This window comes from Sorex araneus, chromosome 1 (genome assembly GCF_027595985.1).
Source record: "Sorex araneus isolate mSorAra2 chromosome 1, mSorAra2.pri, whole genome shotgun sequence".
Taxonomy (NCBI): Eukaryota; Metazoa; Chordata; class Mammalia; order Eulipotyphla; family Soricidae; genus Sorex; species Sorex araneus.
In genome coordinates this window covers 284,982,274-284,996,655 of record NC_073302.1, presented here as the reverse complement: position 1 = coordinate 284,996,655, position 14,382 = coordinate 284,982,274, and the positions used below count along the sequence as shown (strand labels likewise).

General features: G+C 37.4%; 1 protein-coding gene and 1 non-coding gene across 4 annotated transcripts in view; both read right to left on the bottom strand.

Moving 5' to 3' along the window:
• Positions 1-14,382, bottom strand: part of GPC5 (glypican 5) — a 1,500,378-nt gene that overhangs the window by 758,167 nt on the left and 727,829 nt on the right. The window lies entirely within an intron of this gene.
• LOC129401041 (small nucleolar RNA U13) lies at positions 9,410-9,513 on the bottom strand. The gene has a single exon (XR_008628067.1). It is a non-coding gene; the product is annotated as a small nucleolar RNA U13 (small nucleolar RNA).

The window sequence follows — 14,382 nt, the reverse complement described above, 5'->3', positions numbered from 1 at the left end:
ATATTGTGTGAAAACCTCTATATAAATTATAGGCAAGCCTTGATTTTCAGCCCTTGTGGACTGGAGCACAATGGGTAAAGTGTTTTGCTTGCAAAACCCTGGTTCGATTCCTCCACCCCTCTTGGAGAGACCGGCAAGCTACCGAGTATCCCACCCCCATGGCAGAGCCTGGCAAGCTACCCATGGTGTATTTGATATGCCGAAAACAGAAACAAGTCTCGTAATGGAGACATTACTGGTGCCCGCTTGAGCAAATTGATGAGCAATGGATTGAGAGTGATACAGTGATACAGTGACTTCCTAAGCACTAATTATGTGTAAAATATACTCTACTGCTTTGCATCTTAAAAATGAACTATTCATTATTACTATTGCTATATTGATCTGACTTATTTTACCAATTTCCTCACTACAAGAGTCACCAGGCTTTACTTATGGCAACCATATTGTTTTCTCTAAATCAACACTTCCACTATGTCATTTTTTGGCTTCAATGTCCTTTTGAGTCTGTCAACCATAGACAAAGATCTTGTGTGAAAATACTTGGAAAATTCATTCTCTAACTCATCCTTAATATCCTTGAATTAAAGGCTCATAGAAGTTGCACAGTGATTAATCATGGACATTCACCTCCCAGTTTCCAAATTCATCAAAGAAAATTGATCTCTTCCTGTAATGATCACTAACATGTTTTTTGTGTACTTGGGGATAAAAGTTAAAAATTTGCTCTTAGTCAAAGTTTAATATAATATACTTTTTTGAAATAAATTCCATTGCACCGTAACCCCCAGTATTCAAATTCTGCCACAGCCCACTCAGTTTTATGCTTACAAAAACATATGCATCATGTGTGTATGTATATAATTTTATTTATGTATATAATTTTATTTATGCTCATTATTTATGCATAACCTTCTGCTCCCACACCAGGCCATCTTCACTGGGGCCCCCTCAGAGTGGGGGAGCAGATTGAGTTTCCCTCCCTGCCCCAACCAGAGCCCCGGCAGCCATAAACCTCCAGAACCCAACCACAGTCATGCTCAAGGCCACTCTCCACATGCTCGGACGAGCCTCAAGCATGAAGGAAACAACAGAGGAACCCAGATATGTGGGACCCATGGCTGAGATCTCCAAGCCTGCTCAAATAAGGACTGGGCCTTCTCAACCCAGATCCCAAGTTATCCAGTAGCTTGGCAGTCACACCCACAAACTGCTCCCAGCGTGTTAATCTCATCAACGGCCAAGATCCAGAGACTATAAAACAAAGCTTCAAAAGAGAGCGATGCAGAATCTCTCATGGCAGAGACTGGCAAGCTACCCGTGGCGTATTTGTTATGCCAAAAACACTGACAATAATTGGCCTCATTCCCCTGACCCTGAACGTGACAGGGACAAATGAAGGTGTTACTGGTGTCTGCTCCAGCAAATCGATGAGCAATAGGATGACAGTGATACAGTGATACAGTGATGCAGTGGTTCTGGTTATATATTGTCCTCACTTCCATTGGGGAGTGGAGGAGAGTTTGGCCAACATTCAGTTGTGCTCAGGGTCTCCTCTTGGTTCTGTGCTCAGGAGTTCCAACAATGGTACTAAATGATGCATCAGGGACTAGAATTGAGGTTGACAGGATGCAAAACAAGTGCTTTAAACTGTATATCCTCTCTAATACTTGAGGGTTTTTTTTTTAATTTCTTCCACACATAAAATCTTCTGTTTTCTTCTTCAACTCAATATTTCTGTTTCAAGTCCAGTGAATTAGATTTTTTCTTTCTTTTTTGGGTCACACTCGGTGATGTCCAGGGGTTCCTCCTGGCTATGTACTCAGGAATTACTCAGGAATTACTCCTGGCAGTGCTTGGGGGACCATACATGATGCTGGAGATTGAACCATGGCAAGGCAGATGCCCTTCCAGCTGTACTAACACCCGACCCCCGTAACTTTCTCTCTTGATCATTTCATCTGTATTGTAGACATTTTGATACTGTAAGTACCATTCACTGGTAGCTCATTAACACCACCACCCTTCTCTCCCTTCGTTAATCTCCGTGCAAAGACTTAAGATTTGCTCACACACCTGGTTGAGGGACTCAGTGAGGATTTCTCACTTGCAGTCATGCTGTTTACATGTATGCTAGCTGAGGGTTGTGCTCTGTGGTGCTCACATACATCCTCATGGTAGCACACAATGGGGCATGGGTCCTCTCCCTGAGGCAGTGCTTACACATATTTTATTTGTGGTGCTCACTGAGGTCACACATTTTGTGGTACTTGTGCACTTTTGGTTGTGTACTGAAGGACATGGCTTCATTGGTGGTGGAGAATGGACACTGGTGGAGGGATGGGTTCCTGAAAATTGTTTGAGGGAAACACAAGCATTGAAAATGTGTAAATCTGTAACTGTACCCTCATGGTGACTCACTAATTAAAAAAAAAATTAAAAAATTAAAAAAAATAAAAATGAAATTGTTTGAGGTAAACAATTTTGATTCCTCTTTGCGATACCCAAATTTTAGGAATCGAAAGAGCTATGCTGGGAATATCATGTCTCACTCAAGTAAGAGAAGGAATCTGGAGTTCTGACCTCCATCGACGGTCAAAAATCAGGGATGCTGTCTCGTTTGCCAAGGCAACAAAAATCAGATGGGCCGGACATGTAATGCGATTCAGAGACAACCGCTGGACTAGAGCTATTACCGACTGGATTCCATGGGACGTCAGAAGTCCTCGTGGCCGCCCACCAACTAGATGGTCAGATTTCTTCGTCAAATCTCTGAATGAACGATTTGAGGCTCTTCATGTTCCTGGAGCGAGCAGATATCATTGGGCTGCACTGGCTTGTGACAGGGACAAGTGGAGACAATACTGGCGCCCGTTCGAGCAAATCGAAGATCAACGGGACTACAAGTGATACAAGTGAGATCAAAAAAATAAATAAAAATAAATAAAAGAGAATGAGAAAGTAAAAAATAAAAAAGAAAGAAAAACGTGGAGCAACAGGGATTGAAAGATTTTGCACTTTCAAGTGTAATTTTTCACTGTACTGCTGTTAGGGACCTTTTTACATTTGAAGGAGGAGAAGAGGGAGGCTCAGTACCTGGTTGCGCTCAGGGAGTACTCCTGAATATGTACTCAGAGATCACTCCGGGCTGGCTTGGGGAGCTAAATGTGGTGCCATGGAGCAAACCTGGGTTAGGTACATGCAGGGAATGTGCCTTGCCCATCATATTACCTCTCCAGCCCCAGATCTGCATGACTGATGGTCAGTATAAGAGAATATCATTTATGTTCTACACCATTACTATAAGGGGTTCCACATTTCAGATGCTTGATATACTTTATTTTGCAATAATAAAGATATTACATTTTTAAATATTTTTAAATATTCTTTTTTCTCTTTGGGTCACACCCGGCAATGCTCAGGGGTTACGCCTGCTCTGCACTCAGGAATCACTTCTGACAGTGCTCGGGGCATCATATGGGATGCTGGGAATCAAACCTGGGTCTGCTTCATGCAAGGCAAACACCCTACCTGCTATATTATTGCTCCAGCCCCTTAAAAATATCTTCTTATAAGGGCCTTTACTGCCCTTCATGTCTAAGTTAACAAAAGCTCTCACTATTGAACCATTTATATTACCAATGACAGTAACTGAGCACCTCCCATGAACACATGTGCTCATTTTGAAAGTATGCATATTCATGTCAAAGAAGGTAACCTAGTCTGAGTCCCTAAAAGAGGTTACGTATATACTTTAAGCATTTACATTTATGTATAGGCACAAAATAAAATTAATATAAAATAGATAACCTGGCATTCAGAAAAGAGGAATAGAATAAGTTTCATTTTGCCAGCTCATTATATTATAAATTTTAGTCCATAAAATTTCAAGTTTAATAAAATTTTAGTCCATTTTAGACTTAGGTTAAAAATAATTTATCCTGAGCCCTAATAAAATATCTAAGAGCTTATTTAAATAAAAATGTGAACTTAAAGGATAAGGCCAGGAAATACTTTCCAAATATATTTATGTTGTTATTCTAGTTACTACAAACTAGAAAGAGAAGGGGTAATCTAATTACCCTTTTAAGTGAAATTTGAATAACAACTACAAAAATTGTTTCATGTAAAAAATTAATTTTTCCTTGATTTGGGAGATAGCTGTAACTCCATGATCAGAATCATCAGGTAATAAAATTTTCTTCTGTTCCCTTATTGATGACTCAGCTTTTTACACAATGTCTCAGAAACAACAAACTCATCACCCACCATGGGCTGAGAACTTCACCTTCACAAGAAAGTGACTTGATATTATTTTATATTCTACTCTTACCCACCTTGGGGAAATATATATAGATTTTTCAAAGAGATATGTATCTCAATTATATATCTCTTCAACTACATGTAGTTATATACGTATACATATATGTCTTCAATCTTGTATCTCTTTATCAAAGAAATATCCATCCTCTCTTTAAAATAATGCAAAATGTTTCATATGTGTACATATCAAGTACACAACCAACATTATAGAAATACATAAATCAGCTGTGTAGAATGGGTGATCAAAGTCCCAAAACATGTTTTGTCTAAGTTCTCCTGTGCCTCCCAAGAAATCTACTTTCCTGAAGTGAACAAAAAGATGTGACACAGTTGTATCCCTGAATTTTTCCAGTCTTGCCCTGAGCATGGTAAATTCCACATTGGAAAAGAATAAATAACAATAAGGCTGATTTCTATGAAGCACATCAAATAAGCCATATCACAGTACACACATGCCATATGTTGTAGTAAATCTGTTATTCCATTTAGACACACTGCTATTCTATTGATTCATATGAATATAACATGTTCTAAGAATTGTTAAAAATTTAAAATCACTAATGAGTTTGAAGTTTCTAGAGCATCCTACAGTTCTGAATCAGTAATATTGGAGCATATCTATTTGGAGGTTTTTATGAGTCTGTTTGTTCAAATTATGTAAACATGCTACCATATTATTGATATTCTGTAATTATCATCCATATAACTATTACTATAATAATCACTTGTAAATGATATTGCTACAGATTATCCCATTTCATTAAAACAGAACTTCCCTATTCAGTTTTATTTGGCTGTTATCATTTAGGTCATGGGGTGCTAATTTCTTCAGATAAATTATTAGTCTTCCAGACCCCCAAATAACACCAAATCATACTGAATTGGAAAATTCTACTCTTGAATAGCAAAGGAAACCTGTGCTTTTTATTTTCTTTACTTTTCTTTTCTTTACAAAATCTTTTTGGGCCACATCCAACAGTACTCAGAGGTTATCCTGCCTCTATACTCAAGTATTACTTCTGGTAGCTCTAGGAGGGCTATGTGTAGTGCCAGAAATCAAATGTGGGCAGATACATTCTGTACTACATGCATGACCTGTGTAATGTTTCTCTCTTCAAATTAGGAAATACAGAGGCCAATAAAAATGTCTTCCTTCACCCTCATCCTACCTTTTTCTCTCCAAGTCTGCCCAAATACATAGATAATGGCATTTGGAACACTCAAATCTATTACACTGTCATGATGAGTAGTAAGTCGATCGATACATACATATTTATAGAACAATTACAGCAGAGGAAAGGGCATGAGTTTGATTCCCAGCCACACATTAATTTGTGCCTTTAAGCAAATCACTTAGGCCCATTAAAACTTATTGTATTCTACTGAATAATAATGTGAAGGAAGGCACTTTATGTACTATAAAGCTCACTCGCAATGTTCTCTGCAAGACACTGCATCCATAACATTGATAACCAGCAGGAAGGACAAAGTGGGGAACTAAAATTTAAAAAAAAAAACAAATTTTAGGGTGTTTCCTATTTTCTCATGCAATTTATACAATTGGCTGAGTAGCTGAAAACAGTCCATTTTGATGACAAGTGCTTCCTGCTTATGTTGAATTGTTTAGGAAATTCATTAGGGATGCTATATTGGAAGATGTTTAGGGGGTAGAATATTTGATGACTCTAAGCAAATACATCTCTTTCAGCTGGTGAATTAATATCTCAAAAGAGTCAAGTTGCTTTTGGCTAACTGTCTGGCAACATCCCTTAGTTCCAATAGCCTTTCAAACACTTAAAATAAAATCTGGTTATATATGGCTCCTATGCATGGCACTTTTACTATGCTAGGGAAACTTATTTGTCTATTAAATAATTCTTCAAACATAAAATCTATGGACTGTACTTCAAAATCCTGTATACAAAGACACATATTTTATTTCTTTATAAATTTGGGCTTTTGGGGTCACACCTGGTGATGCTGAAGGATTACTCCTGACTCTGCACCCAGGAATTACTTCTGACAGTGGTTGAGGCACCATTAAAAATGCTGTAGATCGAACCCGAGTTGGGTGTATGCAAGACAAATGCCCTATCCACTGTACTATCTGTACTATTGCTCGTGCCCCTAAAGATACATATATATTTTTTTCTTTTTGGGTCACACCCAGCAATGCTCAGGGGTTTCTCCTGACTCTGCACTCAGGAATCACTCCTGGCGGTGTTCAGGGGACCATATGGGATGCTGGGAGTTAAACCCAGGTTAGCCGCATGCAAGGCAAACGCCCTACCTCTGTGCTATCGCTCTAGCCCCAACACAGATATTTTAAATACTTTCTTTATCCTCTTACAATTACTTTCACAGATATACATGGAATAAAAATTTTTATTAGCCATTATATATGCATTTCTAATCATCTATTCAAAAGTATCTAAATGGATTACGAACTTAATATTCAATCTTGTTCATATGTGGGATATAGAGAATCATATTAAGGGAAAAACAAATGATGGAAGGCAGCAGAACCTGTGAGCTATGTACAGAATTCAGTGTGCCTGGGAGAGAGGACAGCAGGCTGAAAAGGGCCCCGAGTCATTTGTGGAAGGAGGCAAACGCTCTAGTGAAAACTGTGGTGTTGGACCATTGTGGGCATAAAATCTTATCAAGAACAGTATTGTAAAGTACATCATCTCAAGTGAAAAACATCAGTTATTTTATCATTTTAACCTAAAAATCGGATGAAAATTGAATGTTGATGAAAACATTTTGAACTATAGAATGGAGATAAAGAGAAAAAATGTATTATTGTTTCATTTAAAAATATCTCTGAATATATTTTTAGTGGCAAAGGGATGCTGACGCTGAAGGTAGTTTTAATAGTATTTTATTTGTAGTATTATAATATGCTGCCTCAATAAAAATAAATTAAGACTTTAAAAAAAACACCCAGCACCAAAAGAATACATTTTAAATATAAGAAAAAACTTCGGCCTATGTACTTATATTTGCAAACATATGAACATATACTAATTTGATTCTGTTACAAAACAATTGGTCGCTGTTTCATAAAGTTTAAGTGAAAGTATAAAGATAACTATATGAAAAAAAGAACAAAACCCCATAATGTTTAATTTCATTTTTATCAAATTAGTTTTGGTTTGGGGGTCACTCCTGGCTGTGCCCAGAGCTGACTTCTGGGTTTGCACCCAGGGATCACTCCTGCAGGGTCTCAGGGTACGATGTGGGGTGCTCGAGATACAACTGGGTCTGACACACTCAAAACAAGCACCTTCCCTGCTATGTTCACTCTCTGCCCTGTGTAAAACCTTTTAACTCGGAATTCTGATTCCACCTTACTTAAAGAATTTTTAAATTTATTTCAGCAGTATTTTAAATGAGATATTAAAAAGAAAAAACTTTTTTTTAGAATTTAAAAAAAAATTATATTTTTTTCTTATTTTAATGAATCACCATGAGATACAGTTACAGACTTACACACTTGCGTGATTACATTTCGGTTATACAATGTTCGAGTACCCATCCCTCTACCCGTGCCCATTCTCCATCACCAATGTGTCCAGTAATCTTCCTGCCACCCCTACCCTTTCCCACCTGACTCCCACCTCTGTGGAGATATTTTAAAAAAATCTTTACGGAGCTGGAGACGTAATGCAGCAGATAAGTAGCTTTGTGTGCACGCAGCCCACTTGGATTGTCGCCCTGCCAGGAGTGATCCCTGAGCAAAGAGCTAGCTGTAAAGCCCCAGGCATTGTTTAGTATCCCCTCACCCCAAATGAATAAAAATATAAAAATAAAGGAACTCTTTACATGACATGCTTTATTCTTCATTTTTTTACAACTTTTATTTCCTCATACTTCTACTCCCTCCTACACTCATCCTCCTCTATCCTATTTTTCCCCTCTCTTACTATTACTACTTCGTTCATCTTTTTTACATTTTTTTTCTTATGCCAAACTTCCCCATTATTTTTCTTTCAAATTCAGAAATATTTTATCCACATAAGATAACTACCAGAAATCACCAGTTTTATATTTTCAAAAGCAGTTAAACCTCTCTAGACTCTTCTACCTAAAAAGCCAAATGCACTTTGCAATATGTCATGTTATGTTAAGTTGACCAGACACAGAAGTCATTTCTGTAGGATTTCTTGTCAGTGTTTGCTTTAAGTTTGAGTTCCTGATCTCGGCTTCTGTTGCACCAGTAATTTGAAAGGTCACTGTTGTGTTGGCATTTGGTTTATGCAATGCAGTCTGGCAGTTTATAAAAGTCTTGTGATTTTGTAAATAGAATATTGAACTTCGAAAAGGCTTATTGCATTCATTCTCTGCTTTCTATTACTGTAAAAAAAAGGTACTTGTTCTTGTTACTATAGGAAAATTCAGCATCTCCTTTCTGCCATGTCTGATACTTATTTGCAACAGAAAATGTGATCATTTCTATCTTCTAAATTGTCCTACCAAAAGTGACCAGGTTACTTTTAGATTGATATGAGCACTGTTAAAATTTTAAGTAGGATTTCATGGGAGAATTAATACTAACAACAAAGGAGTAAATGCAGGAATAAAATTGGACATAAGTACATCTTCAGCTAGAATCAGAGAAGCTGGAAATGCCAAATGGTGTAAATTCTCAAATGGTTCTTATGAACCATCTGTGTAAAAATACACCAAGGACCTGAAAAGAATTGATGACAAAGTAAAAGAAAAACAAAGCCCCCCAAAAAACTAAAAGGAAAAAGACCCTTCTTTTTACAAGACAACCCGGGATTAATATCAGAGCTTTGGGTTAAAATATTCCATAGCTGGAAAGCACAAAAGAACAATAGAGTAGGTAAAGAAATATGGAAATTTTATAATAAAGCTAAAGAAAATAACTGTTAAGCAGGAGAACAGGAGGAAGCAAGCAAATGGAGATTTTAAAAAATATTTAAAGTAAGTAACAAATTTAATGGAATAAGCAGACAGCTATTGAAAATTCTTCTACCATATTATTATGTAGGATATGAGACATAACTATTATACAGCCCCTCCCAAAGTAGCAGTTATTTTTTTGTTTCCGTTTTCACACCAGATGGGTGAAGTGTCAAGTGTGTAACAAGATTTAAGGGAGGCACATGTCAGACAAACATGTGAATCCCCGATCATCATGCTTACGCACCAGAAAAGGATCCAGAAGTTATTTTCTTGATAGTACTTTCTTACGAGCTAAGAATTTTAGCTCATAGGAAAATATTTATGGATTTTCTAAGTTATTATCACATTCATATCCTCTGTACATATTTACATGTGTCACCTATACACATAGCAGGACAGAAACACCCACACTGCTAGTTGATTAAATAAATGTATGACTGAAATTAAAGGATGTTCTAAAGAAGAATGATCAGATACTAACAAATTTCACATTCCTAAGGTGCCGAGAAAACTTCTATTATTCATGGCATGGATTGTCATTGAAGATTATTTGTCGGAGGCCTTTCCCAGCATTGCTCAGGGACTTCTTCCAGGTACAAACTGTAGTTGCTCTGCTCCGTGCTTGGGGGTCTCTCCGGGGATATAAGCAGTACTGGGCCTTGAACCCAGGATCTCTGCATGCAAAGCAGGGTCTCAGTCAATTGAGCTGTCTCTTGGCCTAAGTGTTTAACTGTTAAAAGTCCCTCTCTCTTTACTATATGGAAAGCATGTATTTATATTTACTAGGATATTACCTACAATGGTTCACATTTCTTCCAAAGTTGAATTTTTGTTAACTGAATTACCTACCCAAGGAAATAGACTGATTATTACTTACTTAAAAGTTTTGGTAATTAGCTGTTGAGAAAATGCCTAGCCATTTGCCTAGTTATTCCATATCATCCTGACACTTTATGATACACCATAGAATTTTCAATTGAATATCTGTTGCTATGGAGGGAACAAGTGAATGCAATTCAAAATATGGATCAGGTGAAGATGAATTGCAGTCAATTTAATAACTTCTGATAAATGAGGCCTCTAGTCATCACACTTGATGGAAGTGAAGCAGACTCATGTTGTTAAGATATTTTTAGGATTGTGTATTTTTTCTAGCTAAATATATAGGCGCTGTTAATTTACATGTGTTATCAAGTGATTGGTTTTCTTCAAACTCATATGCTAAATTTTCCTCCACCTGGCTTATTTTAGGCATATCATTTTCAATAGAAGTATCTCACTAAGGAAAAAATAAAGCATAGCATGTATTTTCTAAAAATAATATGGAAACTCACATCTTCCATTATTAACCTACATTTGTCTTGTATTTCTTTTATAATCTGAACTAATGATTCCTGCTCTTCACCTGTTATGTGCTGTTATCCTTGTTCTTGAATCATTTATCTGTGTAAGACTGATGCCATGAAAAAATTAAATAAAGAATAGAAATGGGGAGGGTGGGAGAGAAAAAGGGAGGGAGGAAGAAATACCTTGAAAATGTTACATTGTCAATGTTAGCTTTCCTTAATTAGAAAATATTTTTATTTGTCAATTCACAAATATTTCCATTTTGCTTTCCTAAAGGATTCTAGAGGCACTTAAAATCTACTTTTGGCAACTATTCTAGGTTATTTTCATTGGTCAGTTGTGTATAATTCATTCTCAAATGCTGTTATTAAAATATTTTAGGAAAGATTCCCTAAAATTTCCTAGTCTTATTTATAAAAAGAGTTCCTTGTGGCCCCATTCTTTATGATACCCTTATATATGCCATATGGTAAAATAAGCTACATTTTTGCAAATGTAATTCTGATTTTCACCTTCATAACAATTTTCCTTAATATATGTTTCTTTGCATAAACTACAAACTACGAACAAAACATGCTGAATGTGGATTTAAGGAATATAGTTTTGGTAAATATTCTAGGAAGAATATGAAAAGTGAGAGTAATTTTGGTTGCCATGGGGATAGGATAAGTGGGTATTTGACTGGAATTCTGGGCCAGTTTTTCCATTAGATACTTAAATGAGTGTGCACTTAAATAATTTAATTATTTTTATTTTATTTTATTTTATACCACAGCTGATCAAAGGATTAAAATTTTCAAATGCATCCCATTCTTTCAAACATTTTTACTGTTAATGCTTTACAATATTCTAACACGTTGCTTACAACTAGATATTATATCAGTAAGGTCTACTGCATGGGCTGGAGCGATAGCACATCGGTAGGGAATTTGCCTTCACAAGGCAGACCTGGGTTTGATCTCTCTGCCCCTCTCAGAGAGCCTGGCAAGCTACCGAGAGTATCTCACCTGCATGGCAGAGCCTGGCAAGCTATATGTGGTATATGCGATATGCCAGAAACAGTAACAGCAATTCTCACAATGGAAATGTTACTCGTGCCCACTCGAGCAAATGGATGAACAATGGGATGACAGTGACAGTGACAGTGAAGGTCTACTACATATATCCCCCCTCAACTTCACAATTATCTCAATTATAATTTTCTTCTCATTTAATTTTTTTAGATTATCTTTAAATCTTTGTATCTTGTATCTTTATGTCTTCAACTCTGGGCTCAATGGACCCAGGAGCAGAGATCTTCTGCCTCCTTCCCCCCAGTCTCCAGTGACCCAGAGGTCACACCCATAAGCCACCTCCAACCGGTGCTAGATAATCTTCTCATCGGCTATCCTCCAGAACTCATGGTTTCTTATCTGTCAAGAGAGCATAAAATGAGGCCCCCCATAACCATGCCACTGGACTCCGTGCCAGGCTGTTTTCACTTGGGTGCCCTAGAGGGGGTCAGGTGAGAGCCCTCCTTGCCCCAAGGGACCCAGTCCCGGCAGCTGACCTTCACTACCCAACTGCCACCATGCTCCAGGCCACTTTCCACACACTCAGGCCAAGCCTGAAGCATGAACAAAGTCCCACAGAACCCACGTACTGGGGAACTTTATGATCTTGGACTCTGGGCTCAACAGGATCCCGGGGGCATAAATCAACTGCCTGCTTCCCCCAGTCTCCAGCCACCCAGGTGTCACACCCATAAGCCACCTCCTGCTGTTGCCAGATAATCTCATCGGCCACCCTCCAGAACTCATGGCTGCTTCTCCTGGAAGGGAGTGTATACATAGTATTTATTATTATTGGTGGTAAGTTGAACCTCTGGATATAAAACCCAGAGGATATGGAAGGCTAACACTATCACATTACAAGTACTCCCCCAATCTCCCATTTCCAACTCAATAGGGAGAATCAACATGCAAATCTTATTTACATAAGTTGATTTTAAATGTTAATGTACTCTATAGAAGCATACTCTATAGAATACCATGTACTGTATATTCCCTGCAGATCTGCTTTTACTCAACATGTTATAAGAATTCATTATATTCTTAATAGACTATAAGACTAACGCCCAAGAATAGTAGAAATAAGTACCAGGAGATTTTCTCCATGCCTTGGAGGCTGGTCTCTCATTCTGGGTAACTCAGGGAAGGGACCACCAAGTAAAATGTGGTTGGAGGTCATGTGGGGGAAGGGTGATGCGGGCCAAATACAGAGTAGAGACTGAACACAATGGCCACTCAACACCTTTATTGCAAACCACAACACCTAATCAGAGAGAGAGAACAAAAGGGAATTCCCTGCCATAATGGCAGGGTGGGGTGGGGGGAGAGGGGACTGGGGAGGGGGGGAGGGATGTTGGGTTTACTGGTGGTGGAGAATGGGCACTGGTGAAGGGATGGGTTATCAAACTTTGTATGGGGGAAACATGAGCACAAAGATGTATGGATCTGTAACTGTACCTTCACGATGACTCTCTAATTAAAAATAAACTAATAAAAAATATAGAAAAAAATATATAAATTATTTGTTAAGAAAAATAACAGATTTATTTATCAAAATTTCAGAATAATAGAATGATATTTCAAATTAATGTAGTATTTTTCAAATAAAGATAAATCATGATTTATAAAAAAAAAGAATTCATTATATTCTTTCATGTATCAATAGCTGATGATTGCTGTGCATCGCAGGAAGCAATATTTTCCTTCTAGAACTTTCAATTCTATCTAAAGCCATTGTAAATATAAGACATATTTACAACAGGAAAATAGACAAGTTAATTTAATATAAGTTTTGCATGACATAGGAAGTTTCAGAGAAAAGAAGTGATTCAACTTGAGCATTTTATTTTCTTGATTTGATAAGAGAAGAATGTCAGAGGAAATGTTCTAGGACCATAAAATTTATGAACCATGTGTACTAAGGGAGGGAAAACTGCCAGCCAGCGCTACTCATTCATGTTTCTTGTCTTTGGAGATAGGATCCTTGTCTCCTCTGCAGATAAAGAGGACAGCTCATAGTTGTGTCTTATGAGCTAAATCAGTGAAAGATCAAGAAAAGCTTCCTTCACCTTCATATTTGAATTATTCAATTATAAACAATCTCTAGGTCATGTTGTCATATATTAGGGTAGTAAGTCCTGTCAACAATAATACAGCCATTTCATTTCATAGATACATAAAATTTTACTTATTTAAATGTTATTAGAAAATGCTTTAGTTTTTAGTTTGTGCCTAGTAGAAATTATATTGGTTAAATAATCTTGTACCTGTTTCTTTTCTTTTTTATTAATACAAGCACATCTACAAAGTACCAATAGAGCACGTGCTCACTGTGGAGGAACCCAGGTTTGATTCCAGGCACCACTTGGAATTCAATATAGCCCTGGACATCTTATACATGTTGACTGGTCCAATCTAGGAGCATATCAGCCCCATCATTCTGCTTTTAATATATTTCCCTTATTTAATCAAACTATTATTTTTTATTTTAATTATTTGTTATGGAATCACCAAGATCTCCAAGGCTGCTCAGATCCGGACTGGACCTCTTCCTCCCAGATTCCCCATTTTTCAGTAGCTTGGTGGTCATATCCAGAAACTGCCCCTGTGCTGTGAAATCCCATCAATGGCCAAGATCCAGAGACTATAAAACCAAGCTCCCAGAAGAGAGCATAGAAGTGTCTCTTGCCCCCTTGCCTGGCTGTTTTTACCAGGGTCCCTTAGAAGG